Source organism: Panthera pardus, unplaced genomic scaffold (genome assembly GCF_024362965.1).
Source record: "Panthera pardus isolate Hobbes unplaced genomic scaffold, ASM2436296v1 HiC_scaffold_8, whole genome shotgun sequence".
Taxonomy (NCBI): Eukaryota; Metazoa; Chordata; class Mammalia; order Carnivora; family Felidae; genus Panthera; species Panthera pardus.
Window position 1 is genome coordinate 127,048,807 of NW_026527013.1, and position 17,603 is coordinate 127,066,409.

A 17,603-nucleotide genomic window follows, 5' to 3' on the forward strand; every position below is an offset into this window, starting at 1 on the left:
GTCATTCAGCTGATAAAGTCAAAAAGATACCTGAATTCTCAGCCAGCAAGTATTTATTTATTTAGCTTTAAATCTCAAAGGCTCCTACTTTTTCCCTTCTCTCCAAAACTAATCAGTCACTAAGTTTTGTTTTGTTTTGTTTTGTTTTCATCAATATCAATATCAATATCCTTTCTCTCCAACCTCCATCCAGCCTTTGGTTGGGGGTGGGGGGTTGTCTCTGGAAATTGTTTCCTTAAAGGAAGAGGATGGCCCACTACTCAGACTAGAAGGTAGGGTAGAGAGACCTGTTTTCAGGTTGCATTTACACCACAAGCATGCTGCTTTACTTATTTATTCATTTGCCTAAGACTGCATGTTTTTCTGGGTAGCCGCAGAAGGAAGAAGCTTACAGCTTCCGTCTGTCCTTGGTACCTCCTTCCTGCTGCCCCCTCTCATCTACCTTCCCTGGGTGCCCTGGCAGTTATATTTCTCATCAAATTCCAATTGTGTCTTTTCCTTGCCTAAAATCCTTTGTTTTTCCTTTCCATTCAATCTAAATGCCCAGCTCCCAGAAGAGTTGACACAAGGCCTCTTCCAGACTTTCTCCTGACTACCCTGATTGATGTATTCCTTGGACATATCATGTTTTTTTTTTTTCTTTTAATACTCAGCTTTCCAGATCTTTCTCAAAGTTACTTTATTGTGAACTCTTTCCTCTGTGATCTGCAAACACTCTACACATACATTCATCACACTCCATTATGAGTATCTGCTAATGGGTCTGTGTTCCACACAGCCCCTCTTCCCATACGGCTCATATGAAGTGGATCTTATAATGTCCAAGAAGTGCCTTGACCTCAGAACATGAAATGCAATTAAAATGTTTGCTGAATAAAAGAACGAATGAATGAACGAATAATGTAAATAATGTGTTATGGTGAGTGCTATAAGTGTAGCAATATTTCAATGTGAAAACATTTATATGCATTTAAGTGTAAGCCACACATTTATTTTTTAAAGTATACTACAATTAACAAATAAATCTTTATTGTGCTTCTCTCATATAAACCCAGGCAAATGTTTCCCAAAACTCTCTACTGAAGAATGGATAGTAACTGAGAAAATAGTTCTAATGAGTTGAAGTCACTTCGTGGCAGTAGAGTAAGTCCAAAAATGATGGAAACATTCATTCCTTGATAAAGGTTCTGATTTAACAAAATTTGTACTGACTTGCTGTAAATATGACAAGCACTGAAGAAAATAAGATTTAGCAGCTGATATAGTAAGTGTCTTTACTTCTAAGACCTTTCATTATTAAGAGAGCTGCATAAATGTATGTGTATGTGTGTGTGTCTTTCTCTCTCACACATACATACACAACACATGCTTACTATTAAGTGTATGATAGAATCAACCCCTTCCCCCAAACCTAAATTTTTGAGTACTCAGTCACTTCCCACAGAGTGGCCCACAATTGGAATAACTGGGGCACAGGGTCTACTCTAAAAATGCTCTAAAAACGGTGAGGCGGGGCAAGGGGCGAAGGTGGTCAGGAGTCAAGTAAAAACCAGGCTTACTGAGTGTGATTGGAATTCACTCTTCACTCGGCCAAAAATACGCAATCTAACCAAAGTCCTTCCACTAGCTCTACCTCCCAAGCCACATGCCTTTTCAGGGCCACGGGCAAAGCCAGCTGTGGCTCTGCATTTGGATTAAAGAGCCTGAAAACAGGAAAAAAAAAAAATATTTTGAAATGCATTACGCTTCAAAATTAAGGGTAATTGTGTGTAGCAGCCTGGAAAATATAGCTCATCTAGTACTGCTCAGCCACAGAACCCCATAGCACAAAATGCTGGCTCTCTAAACGTAATTTCAAACTTAAAAAAAAAAAGGCACAAAGGGCGGAAGGAAGGGTGGAGGGTTGGCATAGGGCTGTGACTTATAAGAAGGCTGCTGCCTTGGGGAGACATAGCCAGCATACAAGCCAGCAATATTTCTACATTACTTAAGCCACTAGATGATGCTCTGCACTATTACTGCAGCCAAACAGTGAAGGTAAATAAAAGGTCGACAGATAATTACATAAGAAAATAAATGTGGCAAGATTAGGACAGAAATCTAATGGATAGAGGGGGAAAGGACTTCACATACAAACGTACCTTAAAGCTTTTCCCCTGACCAGTACAATGTCCTGGTCACACTAATGGAATATCAATATCTATTACTATCCAACTAGCCAAGGTACATTTTACAAGCAATGGAGGAGGTATTTCACCCTGTTAGCTCATTCCCACACAGACACTTCCTTAATCTTGTGACAGAGGCCTCTGAACGTAGCCAAACTGAGCTTTGTTAACCACCTTCCTCATTTCCTTTATCATATTCCCATTAGGTAGAGGTGATGGTTAAGGCAGCAACCAGTGGCCAGAATTCCAGACCTTCTGTGGAAACTGAAACATAAAGTCATGAGCTGCAAGGTTTCTTTAGCCACAGCAGACCAGGAAGAAACACACATGAAATTCAAATTTGAAAGGGAGCTGGGTTAGGAAGACAATTGTAAGACAGGAGGGAAGGAAGCTCCAGAGGAAATTTGAAGATCTAGGGAAAATAAAAGAACATATAGGGTGAGGCCATCTATCTGTGAATACACCACCTCAGGGTCTAAGAATTCAACAGTATCGAGAAAACTGGGGCACTTACAAACTGCTATCAAAAGTCTAGCCTGTCAGACAGCACACAATTAGTCTAATTTACGTAAGGAAACAAAACAATGGTTCTCAATTGGGGGATGAGGGGTTGCCCTCTCAAGAACAATAGGCAATGTCTGGAGGCATTTTTGGCTATTACAACTGGGTGTTGCTCCTGGCATCCAGAGGGTAGAGGCCAAAAAAAGCTAGTATTTCTTACAATGCACAGGACAGCACCCTCAACAAAGAATTATCCAGCCCCATAGGTCAAGAGTCCTGAGATTGAGACTGCCTGAAATAGTCAACATAAAACTGGCAATAGCCAGAGGTTCCTAGGTGGCTAAGTTGGTTATTTCGGCTCAGGTCATGATCTCACAGTTCATGAGTTCAAGCCCCACATCGGGCTCTGCGCTGACACTGCAGAGCCTGTTTGGGATTCTCTCTCTCCCTCTCTCTCTGACCCTCCCCCACTCACCCTCTCTGTCTCTCTCTCTCTCTCTCTCAAAAATAAATAAACTTAAAAAAAAAAATAAAGGGCAATAGCCTGCAAGGAGAAAAAGAACAGAATCAGTAGCTTCAGCATCACCCAAGGGAAAAACCATTCTGGTTGAAGACTCCAGTCTCTGGTTCCCTTAGTTGGTATTAATCTATGGGGCAGAAGTAGCAAAACTTAAGACTAGATGGAAAATGCTGTTAAATGTATTCCCTACCACCGTTCGGTCCCTCCCCACCACCGACTGGTTCCATGCTTTTGCTTTCACCATGACTCACCCACAGAGAGAGAGGAAAAAAAAGTGTTTGCTAAAGAATATGTGTCTATTCTCCTTGGCAAACACTGTTCTCATTTTTGATTAATGAATTCCATTCTGGCTTATATGCTCCAATATCATGAGCTTAGGTGATGGGCATGCTATCCCCCCCACTAGTTTAGCTTCGGAATGAGATATCCAAAGAGAGGCACCAACTCAGCAAAACTTGGTCTCAGGGGCAGAAAGCACATCCCTGGGAGCCATGGCAACCCAAAGCACATCCACTGGAACCCAGGGCACTTCTACCAGCATACAGGAGGGAAGTGCTCCCTGGATGCACTGCAGCCTAGCTCAACATGGGGGTTCTAGCCTCAGGCCAGGCTAGTACAAGAGAACCAACAAGAGCAGGAAATCACCAAAACAGGCATCATGGTGCACGGAAAAGGACCAACAGGGGAAGAAGAGTCAGGAAAGCTCAGATCTACTCTCCAAATATCCCTGTGACATTTCATTCCTCCAAGCCACATCTGTAAAGTAGGATAATACTCTGCTGTCTATTCTCCACCATTTCCAAAGCAGCATTCTGGGAAGAAGGGTGTCAGCTCTTGATGCAAGGAGGAAAATATCGCACGGATCCTGTGACTCCAAGACCACTGAGGCAATGCTCAATCAGGGCTTACCTAATCATGGTACCCTCCAACCACTGTCCCTTACCCAACAAGGACAACCCACCCAACACACAGTAGTCCTGGAGTCCAGCAAGTAGTAAACGTTTTCTAACTGAGGGAAGTTTTATTCCCTGAATTAACTGTTAGAACTAAAATAGCCAAAACTGTAGCCTCAATTCCTAAAATTGAAGTTCCAATAATAATCTTGCTCAGATTCTGGAAATCAGTGTTTGTGGGGGCCTAGAACACTGACTGGGGATCGTCATCTCCTTCTATTTATACATGTGACTAATCTCTCCACTCAGCACTACGCCAGGTTGTTGCTGTGGTTAATTCTATTTAATGTGCTAGCGTTCCCTCTCCCACACAGATTCCTATTGGATACTTCACTGTTCACTTCCTTAGGCCAGTGACAAAATTCTGGTCAAACTGTACCTGCACTTATCCTGTGAAAGTTTAGAAAACACAGTTAACCTAACCCCGGATCCTAACAATGTTTTATGGGCCTCAGGACTGGTTATTATAAATAAGTTAGAATTGTTAATACTCCCACGACCTAAATTTTCCAGGAGATTGAAAACCGCAACCCCTCTGTGTGTTATGCATGCAGGGATGGCTTCGCTGTACCTAATAATGCTGTGCTGAGCATAGTCAAAGGCTTTCAGGGGCCACATGCCTTTCACGGGAGCCACACTCTCTCTCCTGGATGGTTGGTCTTTAAAATCTTTGTTTTGGATGGTGCTAAAGTTCTCACCCTTTTTTCTTCTTTGGTTGGCCAGGCCCAAGCCCAAGTCCTCTAAAATGTTTTATTTAGAAGTACCATGGGGCGCCTGGGTGGCGCAGTCGGTTAAGCGTCCGACTTCAGCCAGGTCACGATCTCGCGGTCCGTGAGTTCGAACCCCGCGTCAGGCTCTGGGCTGATGGCTCGGAGCCTGGAGCCTGTTTCCGATTCTGTGTCTCCCTCTCTCTCTGACCCTCCCCTGTTCATGCTCTGTCTCCCTCTGTCACCAAAAAAAAAAAAAAAAAAAAAAAGAAGTACCTTAACCAATACTTAGTTGGTCAAGCATCTTGAGTCTTGATCTCGACTCAGGTCTTGATCTCAAGGCCCTGAGTTCAAGACCCGTGCTGGGTTCTGCACTGGGCATGAAGCCTACGTAAAAATAAATAAATAAAATAAAATGTTTTATCTAATTATGTATCACAGCAGCGTGGCTGCCACAAGAAAAGATGACTAGTGTCTTTGCAAATGTCCAAAAATAATTAAGATAGGCATATGGGGAATACCGGGTATAAAATATGAAAGGAAAAGTTGATTAAGCTTCCAAAGACCTCCAAAGCACTAAACTAAAACTTGGCCAGAAAAGAGTACATTCATTTTATTCTAAGTAAGGTTAAAGAGTTATTTCCGATGAATCTACTGCCTCACCATATCGGTAAGTGACAAACATACCAACCAGATTTCCAGTTTTGCCAATATGGCAGAATCACAGCCAGGCATATCATCAAGTTCTATAAACAGTAGCATTTTAAAAGTTAAGTCAATGGCTAACACTTTCACTGCATCTAATTGAACATTTGTAAATAGCAGCTCTTGCAGGAAATTAAACCAATAGCATTGGTAAGGGGTGGGAGCAGCTAAATATTTCTTAAAGTATGGCCTTGTGAACCACTTTCATCAGGATCTCTGGCAAATTGGTTGAACATGTAGATTCCTAGGGCCTCCAGAGTTATTAAAATAGACCTTTTAATAGACTTTTTTTTTAACCTTAAGCAATGCATTTGACATTAAGATTCAGTGTCTGTTTTGTAAAACACCCTATTTTCCATTGTACCCTTCTATTTCATGTTTTAAACTGCTGGTTTGGACATGATAAATTGATATTATGGTCTACTCCTGGACTGCAACCCCAAACTTCAAAAACACTAGACTAGCTGACAAGAAGGAAGCAGAGATGGAGTTGCATAATTAGCAGCAAACACTTGAGGCTTTGTGATGTAGACAGGGTTTAGTAATTCCCCACCTTTTCCCAATTCAATAGAATGAATGTCTTAAAAACCAAACTACCCACCTGGATGGTTTCAGGCATTAAAAAGTTGTGGCAGGCTTCCTGTTACAAACCTTAAGGGTACCCAGTGTCTTAGATCAGAACAGGAAATGTCCTCCATAGGAATGATTAGCTCTAAACCTTCAGTGTTAAGAAAGATGGTAAGGTAAGCAACGTGTGCACTCAGTAGAGCCCCTTGGCACACCCCAGCCACATCCTCTCTGCAAGGGCTTCAAAGCACTCTCTTCCTCCACCTCTCCCCACCCATTCACAACAAACACCCAAAGGGGGTAAATTACTTTAAACCACTTAAGTATTATCTTATCTCAATACTGTAATTTCATAAATGCTTATGATTTAGAAGCACTATAGAAGCCCCTCATCTGTTTTCTCCCTTTCATTTTTCTTCTCCTAGACATTTGCCGCTTCTCTTCTTCCTTACGTCCTCTCCTCCTCTGCCTTCACCTCCATCTTCTGGGAAAGCAGAACAAGATATAGTGGCTATCTGACTTCACCCCACTCACAGCAATGCCCTTCTTCCTGAGGGGGTATTTCTTTGAGTAAAGCAACACGTACTTTGCAAAGACTTTCTCCAAGGAATATGATAAAACAAACACCAGATCAGAAGTGGCTACATGTTATCAATAAACTGTACTGGTCTTCTACTCTCTCAAGGAATCACCTCTCTGTTCCTTTCTTCAGGCTAAAATTCTGAGTCTACTCAGGGCAGAAAGAGGTCTGCAAGAAGAATGGCTGGGCATGGTAGGAAGGACAAAGGAAAGAAAGAAAGCAAAAGCCTGTTACCTGGGTTCACTTGCCACTGATGCTGCAATATTTGCCTGGTATATTTCCCATAATAGGCATCTCTCGGTCAGTACATCAGTCTAGGTTCTGGACCTATACACAAGTCAAGGTCCCTACCCTCATGGAACTTCCATTCTAATGGGAAAACAGACATAATCAAATAAACAAATGAATATGTAATGCCAGGGGGTAACAAATGCTGAAGTGGGGGGGGGGGGGGGCGGAACTGAGTTACTTAAGAGGACCATGGAGTGGCTGGTTGCTATTTTACATGAGGTCAGAAAAGGCTGCCTATAAGCTGACAAATGGGTAGAAGAGACCTGAAGTGTGCAAGGGAGTGAGCCATCTGGACATGTGGGGAAAAGTTCTTTGTGCAAAAGGAATAACATATGCAAAGGTCCTGGGGAAAGAACTTGGTGAAAAAGAAGAATGTAAGGCAATCAGATTGGCTGCAGTTTTAAGAAAAGTAGGAATAGGACAAGGGGATGGGGGCGGGGGGGGGGGGGGGGTGAAGATATGGCCACTAACAGGACTACCCATCCTGTAGCCCAAAAAGGGATCCTAAATTCCACCAGACCCAGGTCTGGGACTGCCTCACAACTTCCCCTTCCCAGACACCTGCTAACTTTTTCCCCAGTTCCCTTCCCTCCAGACCCCACCCCCCACTGCAGAGTTCCAACACTGCAGGTCAAGTCATTCCCTCACAATTTCCCAACACAACCAGTCCATCTAATTAAAAAAAAAAAAATCTGAGTAATAAATGTACTAGGAAAAAAGGCAACATTTAACCTGTAAGCCCTCAAGAGATAGGAAATGTACCATAGTAAAGAGCAGAAGTTCAGAAGGGCAACCATAAAAAAAAAAAAAAAAAAAAAAAAAAAAAAGTCTGCCACCTGACGGCAGGGTATCTGGACTTCTGAGTCCCCAGTTCTGTAAACTGAGAAACAAAAATCCTTGAAATAACCTTGGGAAGTGGGTATGGAGGGGAAAAATGAAAAACCACAACCAGAAAAGGCCCTTAACAATAGCTACTGCCAGCCTTTTGATCTAAAAGTGAACCCCAGTGGGGTTATGCCCCTCTAGTTCCTAAAGTTACCCTCAAATGATTGATGCATAAATGCATATCATTAATTACTTTTATTTTATAAACAAACAAACAAACAAAAACCTCCGAAATTCTTCCACCGCTAGCCCCAAGCCACTAGCAGCGATAACCTGGGAGCCTGCAAGCCCCTGCCTCCGGAGGCAGAAACCCTGGTCTCAACCTTCTCTGAAATCTTAAATACAGCGGATTAAGTCCGCATCCTTCTTGGCCAGCGGTGTTAGCAGGCCCATGGTCCGAGGCACAGGGCTGCACAAAATATGCTCAGTGAGTCCTAAGAGCTGTCCAGAGGACCCCAGGGCCAGGTCACTGGGGGAGGCCAAGCCCTGCAGCTTTAGGTCAACGCAGGTCCCACCGCCAACAACCTCTGCCCGGAATTGCCAACTTCAAACGTCCGGCCCCCAAGCGGGAGAGGGTCACTTGGCGGGAAGTCCCAAGCTCGGAGCCCCTCACGATCACACACACACACACACACACACACACACACACACACAGCACACACACACACACACACACACACACGCTCACTTGCTCACACGCTCGCCGCCCTCGCGCGCGCCCGCGACACAACACGGACTTCCCAACCCCAAACACACGCGCGCACCCCAGGGCTGGCAGACTTCTATATTTCCTCTTCCTCAAAGCTACTCTAGCGATCTCCGCCGCCCCTCTCAGCTCGGATTCCAGGACCCCCAAAGCTCCGTTGGCCCCTACTCTGAAGGCGCGCCGCGTGCCCCCCCCATTCCATGCCAGTATCTCCCACAGAACCCCCCTGCCCCCGCCTCCTTCGTTCCGAGTCCCAGCGGGAGACCCCGGCACGTTCCCAGGAGGCGAGTATTTACTAACTGTCGCCCCTGAGGGTCCCAGCCGCCCCAATCGCTTCCTCCTGCCCCTTCGGGCCCTCCATCCCTCTAGCCCATCGCTGTCCCCTCCCAAGAGCGCGATCGCCAAGGGATTCCCTCCCATCTGCGAGTACCAGAGAAAAGCCGGAGCCCGAGCTGCCAGTACCTTCCCAGGCGCAGCCTCTCGGATCTCCAAGCCCCCAAATCCCACACTCCCCTGTCCCCTGTCCCCCCCGAGCCAGCAGCGCAGTCCTTCGGCGGCCCCCACCAGCCGGCCCTGGCCAAATCGCCTCCGCGGGTTCCCGGGCCCCGGGCCCTGCTCTCCATCTCCCGCGCGCCCTCCCTTCGCTCCCACTCCCACTCCCACTCCGGCCGCCCAGCTCTACCCAGACTTCCCCAACTGCTGAGCGCCCTGGAGCGCCCGCAGCCCTCGCCCCGCAGAGCGCCGCGGCTACCCCTGCTCCAGCCGCGGAGCCCCCAGGGAGGAAACAAAAGTGTCTCCGCGGCGCCCAGAGTCCCCCAGAACAGGACGCCTCCTCCAGTGCCCCAGCCTCAGCTCCCTCCCCGGCCGCGCTGAGGTCAGCGAGTCGGGGCGCGGCGCCAATCCAGGAAACTTTACGAACCTGCCCGGGGTCGCAGGACAGCGGTGGTGGCGGCGAGGGTTCCGTGCGACCAGAGCTCTGGCGACCCGTGACCATTGAAGGGGGCCAGAAGCTCTGTCCCTCAGCTACGGGCCGCGGCCGTATGGGTGGCTCTGCCTCTATCCCGTGCCCATCCTCGCCCGCGCACACGCACTTACACTGGGGATCCGCCGGCTGCTGCGCCGCCGGCTGCCGCTGCTCTCACTTCCTCTTCCTTCCTCCTGCTGGCCAGAGACACATTTTGCATCTGCAAGGCATCCCGAGATCAACCGCGAACTCTCCTCCCGAGCGGACGCTGCAGAGTGGCCGCCGCCGCCCCCGGCACCTGCACGCCGGCACGCGTGGTTGGCGCTTTCACCTCCCGCCCGCGCCCTGGAGCCTGCCTACTGCACTTTGCCTGCGGGGTGGAGGGTGGAGGGAAATGTCCACGACTTTTTGAAGTCCCCCTACTTAAAAAGAAGAAAAATGTCAAACACCGTGCACGCCTCAGATCGGCTATAAATAATATGTGTGCAGAGCATGACTTCTCGGATGAGCTCACACGCGGCGCTTTGCAGGCACTAATTAACTCCGTCACCGTCATAGCGCCACCTCCGGGAGGCCGAGAGCGCGTGGCATCTTTTTATAAGCTTTCATTTTTGGCAGCTGGTTTGGAATTTCGAGGGGAAACTTCGGTGGGCTGTTTTAAAGCTACTTTAAGAGGCTGGTGTGTTTGTTCTGACGCTCTGCCTCTACCCGTGAGCAGCGTGGCAAAAATAACAAAACCTTTACTCCCTCTTATAGTCACCTATGCATTTACACTATTTATTTCTAATCAATTAAACCAAGGACTCCCTAATTTTGCATAACTTTTCATAAAGCAAGACGTTCTACCCCCAATTTGGTATTTGGAGTACGTTATTTAATTAATGCAACCTACTTTTGTGACTTTCAAAGCAAAATTCAAACAAATGAACTCCCAGTGTAGCTGCCAGAAGGGAAATGACAGTCCTTGGAAGGTTGCAGGAAAAACACCTGCTTTCTCCAAATTCAGAAGTATATACGTTGGCTCTACCAGAAAAGACAAAGGCAGTTGTTACTTCAAACTGGCAAAGGAGGTAAATCAGGAGCAAGGAGGCATTGGAATATAAGGTGGAAGGTAAAGGTCCTCTTTAAATTGCAATCCCACTCTCTCCCCTGCCAAGAGATTTAAATTTTAACCCTGTGCTGGCTCCTCATTAGCACCCGAGAGCCCCGAGCAACTATCACTTTAAATGTGGCTAGTCCTGAGATGTTATGAAAATATAGACACAGAACTTAGTGTGAAAAACAGAACGTTAAATACCTTGTTAATAATTTTTGTGTTGATTACATCACTTGAACAAATGATAATAGTTTAAGATGTGATGAGTCAGTTGGGTTATTGTATTGGGTTAAAATATAAGTATAAATACATATATATGTAATAATTAAAATATTTTCAATAGCTTATTTTTACATTTTTAATGTGGCTAATAGAAAAAGTAAGATTACACATATGGCTCTCATTAGTGGCTCACATTATATTTCTAATGAACAGCCCTGATCTGACCTCTTATTATATGCATAACCTCTGAAGGCAATATTAGTAGCAGGAAGACTTGGGTCCAGATCATTATAAGCCAATAACTTAAAGTAGGATGATTCCAGAAAAGTAATCAGCCTTCCTCATCTGTAAAATGATAATGATATAATAACAGTAAATAGGTAAGTATCCAAACGAAATAAGTTAATAAGCAGCCAGTAAAAGGAACCTTTACCAATGATGCTATGAGCACTTGTAATGGTAACTATGAATTTGATCCACAACTTTTTAGCTAAGACATATAAAGACTTCAACTATAGTGCAGACATCATGAGCACTCAGTAAATGTTAGCTGTCATAATTGTTCCAAGAGTAAACAGGGAACTCTGTGTCTCTCCTTGCACAGCAATTAGACAAATCCACCTCCTTGTACCCTTTGATCCCAGCTCTGCCCTCTGCAGTTAACATGGAATAAGTCACATCCCTCCTCCAAGAGATACCCTTTTTCAGATTTTTGAAGACAGACACTGAATTCTATCTAAACATTCTCCTGAGGATTAAATGCTCTCTGTTACTCTAACTTCTATGGTTTCAAATCCTATGGTTTCAAATCTCTCTCATCTTAACCATCTTTCCCTTGAAGGACACCAGTCTTGATCCTTAAAAAAAAATCAGTTGTCATATAAATTAATTAATTAATTAACCATTACAAACAATACAGCTAAATCTTGTCAATTATTTTTCGAATGCATCTATCTCACTGCTGACCCAATTGCAAGGCAAAATTCTTTGTTATGTTACTGTTAGGTCATGTCTGTGTTTATGTGGTTGATCTCTGGGACCAAAGACCCTGGTTCACCTTCTCTAAGTCTTTTTGAATTTGATGCAGTCAGGCATCAGTGTCTCCCCACACCCACAGATTAGGTGAGAACAGATCAGGGTTCTGGAAAACACCCCACTAAGTGGCTTCCTCTGCCCTGATAAGGATCAGAGTCTTTGGATTCACTAGTTCCTCTCACTTTTATTCTATAAATGCTGTATAGTGAGACCCTGGTCTTAACCTCCAATTTTTTTCTTAAGCTTTGGGTCTCAGGGTCTAACTGAGGTTTCTTCTTTGGGCATCCAGATTCTAACTCATCCGTTCACTTTATCTATTGCCTACAGTATTAGGAGGCAAAATATCCCCTTCCTTCTATGTAGAACCTGTATTTCTAATCCTTGTTACTAATAAGGTGTGAGGTCCAGGCAAACCCTCTTAGAGAATAGCTCACACTCCGGATTTATCTGTCTCTTGTGGTGTGATTTCACTTACCCCTTTATCCTTTGTCCTTTTTGCTATATGGATTAGGGCTTCAGGTTAAACATTTTTGGTAAGAACATTTCATGAGCGATATGGGTACTCGACACTACATCACACTGGTATATGCATTGTCAGTCTATGCCAGTCTTGGTGGTACTAACTTTAACCGCCTGGGAAATGTCACCACCAAGTGAATTAACTCCAGTGAAAAAGTAAGTTTTCCCTTTACAAGTAATAATAAATCTGTGACAGGATACTTTACACTGTGCAAATATCCTATTCCAGAATGATCTTTTAACCAGTGGTTTTAGCATCTCCTAGCAATCCTCCCCACTTAATTTGATTCCTTCTTGCTTCCTATTTACTTTAGTTTATTTCCCCAGTTCTGAATCCCAGTAACCATATCTTACGTCTCTCCCACCTCCAGGCCCCCTGGCATTAGTATTCACCCCTACTCTCACCTGGTTTTGGACATCTGTTCTTATGTTCTCTTTCAGACTGAACTCATGCCTCCAGTCCTATTGTCTTTGTTTTGCTCCAGTCTTTCTCTCTACAACCAGGGAAGTACTGTCTCCTTCAAGGGTAGAGGGGATTTGGGGATATGTATTAGGCTAAAAGGGCTTATTTCCATCTGGACATGCCATTTACTATGTCAGCACTCCATACTTTTGGGAGGAGTAGAGAGGGCTTCCAGCAGGGCATCAGTAGAAAATATCACAGTGTATCTTGTCATGAAAGAGTCCCAAGAAATGCAAAGAAAATGTTCCTTGTTTGCTTTCTGCTATTGGAGGTAATTTCATGTCTTACCAATTAGTGGAATCAGAGAGAATTTTCCTGTCAATTTTCCTGCAGAATTTCCACACCTGCAGTCTCCACATTCTTTGCTTCTGCATATACAGGGCTAAGTTCTCCTTCCAGACCCAAAGAAGGACAGGGAGCACAGTTGTGTAAAGATCACAAACCAGAGCAGCTGGATGACTCAATTGGTTGAGCGTCTGACTCTTGATTTCAGCTCAGGTCATGATCACCAGGGTCATGGGATTGAGCCCCATGTCAGGCTCCACACTGAGCATGGAGCCTGCTTGGGATTCTCTCTCTCTCTTTCTCTCTCTCTCTCTCTCTCTCTCTCTCTCTCTCCCTCTTCCCCTCTCCCCAATCACACTGTCTCTAAAAATAAAAATTCTTTTTCTTTTTTACAAGTGTAGAATTATTAATAAAAAAAAAGATCACAAAATCAAGTAGGGAAATTTACATCTTACAAACTCAGTGTCAAATAGGTGAGGCTCACATCCCTGGTGTTATGAGGCTCCAACCAGCTTTCTGTAATTTGAAGCTTTGAGAAGTTTCTTTCAAGTTTCCACTCTTTTCACCTTTGGAGTTCTTTATTCTTCTATACTTTGGTCCTTTGGGCATCTATTTTCCCTACTCTGCTCTTTTTACCATCCTCCATAAACAAATTTATTTCTCAGCACTTCCTTGTTTTCTGTGAAAGTAACATCCTTCTATTCTGAGCAACAGATTCTCCCCAGTTTAGGGTTTAAAATGTTCTCTTAAACCAAGAAAGGTTTTCTCGTGCCCCTTTGCAGTCAACCGTTCCCCTCCTCCCTCCCAGCCCTAGGCAATCACTGATCTGCTCTCTGATGCTAAAAAAGCTTTCTTTTCTAGAAATCCACATAATTGGAATCATAGAGCATATATTCTTTTAGGTCTTGCTTTTTTCATTATGTATGATATTTATACCAGTAGTTCATTTCTTTTTTCTGAGTGAGTGGTATTGCACTGTATGGCTATATCATTATTTATTCTTTTATTTATTCATCTGTGGTTGGACATTGGATTGCTTCCAGTTTTTAGCTAGTATGAATGAAACTGCTACATTCACGTAATGTGTGTGTGAACATATATTTTCATTTCTTTTGTATGAATGTCCCGTTTATGATTATGGCAATGATTCCATGGGTGTATCAATTTGTTAAAATTCATCAAAAACACAAAGTTAAAATTAGTACATTCTGTCTTTCAGTGGATGATTAGCTAAGTAAACTGTGGTCCTCTGTATCATGGAATACTACTCAGCAGTAAAAAGGAATGAACTACTGATATTCATAACAATTTGGATGAATTACCAGGGAATTATGCTGAGTGAAAAAAATCCTATCCTAAAAGGGTACACACTGTCTGACTCCATTTAAAGACCATACCTGAAATGATAAAACTGTTGAACTGGAGAACAGATTAGTGGTTGGGAGGGGTCAGAGATGGTGGAATGGGAAAGTGGGGGAAGCTGGGGGGATGGCTATATAAGTACTACATGAGGGATCCTTGTGGTGATAGAACTGCTCTTTACCTTGACTGTGTCAATGTCAATATGTTGGTTTTTTTACACAGTATACAATAGTACAGTATGGTATATACTATATTTTATAATAATACTACAATACAGTATCACAACCAGGATTTTGACATTGATATAGTCAAGGTCAATTGTATAATAGTACAATATTACAATATTTTTTTTAAATTTTTTTAATGTTTATTTTTGAGACAGAGAGACAGAGCAAAACTGAATGGGGGTCTGAACGGGGGAGGGTCAGAGAGAGAGGGAGACACAGAATCTCAAGCAGGCTCCAGGCTCCAAGCTGTCAGCACAGAGCCCGACGCGGGGCTCGAACTCACGGACCGTGAGATCATGACCTCAGCCGAAGTCGGACACTTAACCGACTGAGCCACCCAGGCTCCCGTACAATATTTTACTATAGTTTCACCATTGGAGGAAATTGGATAAATGGTTCAAGGAATATTTCTGTATTATTTCTCACAACTGTGTGTGAATACACAATTATCTCAAAATAAAAATCTTTACTTTTAAAAAAGATGGAGTGCGCCTGGGTGGCTCAGTTAGTTAAGTGTTGACTCTTGGCTTCAGCTCAGGTTATGACTTCACAGTAGTGGGATCGAGCTGCACTCTGCACTGGGCTTGGTGCTGGGCATGGAGCCTGCTTGAAGTTATTTCTCTCCCTCTTCCTCTACCCCCTCCCCTGCTCATGTGCATGTACATGTGCTCTCTCTCTCTCTAAAAAATAAAAATTAAAAAGGTGAATTTTATTGTATATAAATTATGCTTCATTAAAATGGATTTTTAATGGTGCCTGGATGGCTCAGTCGGTTGAGTGTCCAACTCTTGATTTCAGCTCAGTTCATGATCCCAGGGTCATGGGATTGAGTCCTGTGCCAGGCTCCACACTGAGCATGGAGCCTGCTTAAGATACTCTCTCTTTCTCTCTCTCTCTCTCTCTCTCTCTCTCTCTCTCTCTCTCTCTCTCTCTGCCCCTCTCCCCCACTGGTGCTCTCTAAAATTTAAAAAAAAAATTTTTTTTTGTTGGATTTTTAAAAAGCTCTCCTTTTGGTCTATAGAACACCCAGTTGTACCCTCCAGAGACCACTCAGTATTCTCCTAAAACACTGTCTTCTTTTTCCAGGCACATGACACATTAAATGGACACTCTGAACCATTATGCTCTTCCACATTTTTCTTTACATCATTTCCAGGAATCATAATCACATCTTTCCACTTCCCCTCCTGGGTCACCACATACAATTCAGGGGTTAGCACACCTCAGCTGACCTACTAACTTGGTCTCTCCAAGGACATATATACCTACAAAAACTTAGCTCATCTGTAGTTTTATATACATTGATTTTTTTGGATTTAGGGCCCCAGATTGATTGAAGGTTACTTTCAACTCTCAAACATCCACAATGACATCAATTTTATTTTAAGACAGTGTCCCAATTTTTGCAGTTCTTTGTCAACACCCTATATTGTTTGCCCCCAAACATGACCTTATTTCTTCTTTTATTTCAAAGGAAAAAAGGGGGTGGAAGGATGAAATGTGAAAAGATAATTTAGAGATACGGTAGTAATTTTACTGTTAATTGCCAATTTTAAGGCTTTGGACTTGATATGGCTCTTAAGACGTGCATAAAAAAAGTTTTGCTAAGTATTTGGGTTAAATTTGGAGGAATAACATTAGATCTCATGTTAATACAATAGCATTATGACCAAGAAAGTAATTACTCACTTGCAAGCATGTGTATTTGTTCTCCTAAAAAGCCTAGTATTTAGGTTTTGAATGGGGAAAGTAAAAACCAAGTAGGATTCTTTATATATTTACCTGACCGTAAAAATCGTAAATAGCATTTTGTTTCCCTGAGCAAAATGTTTTAGATGAACCTAAAGATGGTAGGCCTTTTTTTCTGGAAAATACACTATGGACTTGAATATAAATCTGAGGTAGGTTACGTGAGTAACATAATTATGTTATCTTAAATACTTATAATTAAGGTGAGATCCTCTTTAATTTGCATGTACACTTATGAAAATAGGAAAGGTTTGTGATATTTGGGGAAAATAATCTATGTTTTATTCCAAAAAGACTAATTATAAAGGAAACATATTTCAGCATTTTATACAATGAGTTGTGGATATGTTACTTTTAATTAAGATAAAAAATAAAACAAGCTACCCCAGTGTTTATATTCCTTGTCTAAATTTCCTCGTCTGAAGAGACAAGAATTAAATCAAGGAAGGGATTTTATTTGTGTTCAATTCACATAAACTAAAGGAAAGATATTTTATTATCCCCACTTAAGGATGAAACACAGACTCAAAGAGGTTAAGTGACTTGCCAAATTCACTATAAAGTGGCAGATGGGGAGTGAAAGCAGATTTCTCAATCCAGAGCCATGATCGTTGTGCTTTAACAGAGATCCATGCCACGCTTCTATAGCTGACCTTATGGGGACTGTTGAAGACTTCAGTTGGAGGCTATCAGATGATAAACGGTATTTGGGGAAAAGTGCCTTTGCAGTTACCGAAATGAAGCAGAAGTGGCATGTTACTGTATATTACAAATGTACAGTACATGGAACTTACACTAATTTAACATTAGGCACAGACTTACTGAGGCCCTAGCCCCTGTCCCATTTTACTCCATTCCTGATAGGAAGGAAAGAGAGGAATTTGAACATTTTATTTGGTGAAATTTATTCTAAATAATATTTGCTTTAGAAATCACCACTGAGATGACAATTCTACAAGGATTACTAGGATGAGATGATATATATGATTAAAGTAAAGGTGGAGGCATTCTAAATATACTGTTTTTCATCTCTCTGCTTTCATTTAAGTGTATTTTTAAAAATTTTTTTTAACGTTTATTTATTTTTGAGACAGAGAG

General features: G+C 43.0%; 1 protein-coding gene across 3 annotated transcripts in view; it reads right to left on the bottom strand.

The window, feature by feature from the left end:
* ELMO1 (engulfment and cell motility 1) overlaps positions 1–13,282 on the bottom strand; it is a 534,040-nt gene extending 520,758 nt beyond the window's left edge. Inside the window, exon 1 of one of the 3 annotated variants that reach the window (XM_019418107.2) lies at positions 13,171–13,282. The gene's annotated coding sequence lies outside the window, so the exon portion shown is untranslated. The other 2 variants (XM_019418110.2, XM_019418109.2) reach the window with 2 other exon arrangements.
* Positions 13,283–17,603: the final 4,321 nt, after the last annotated feature.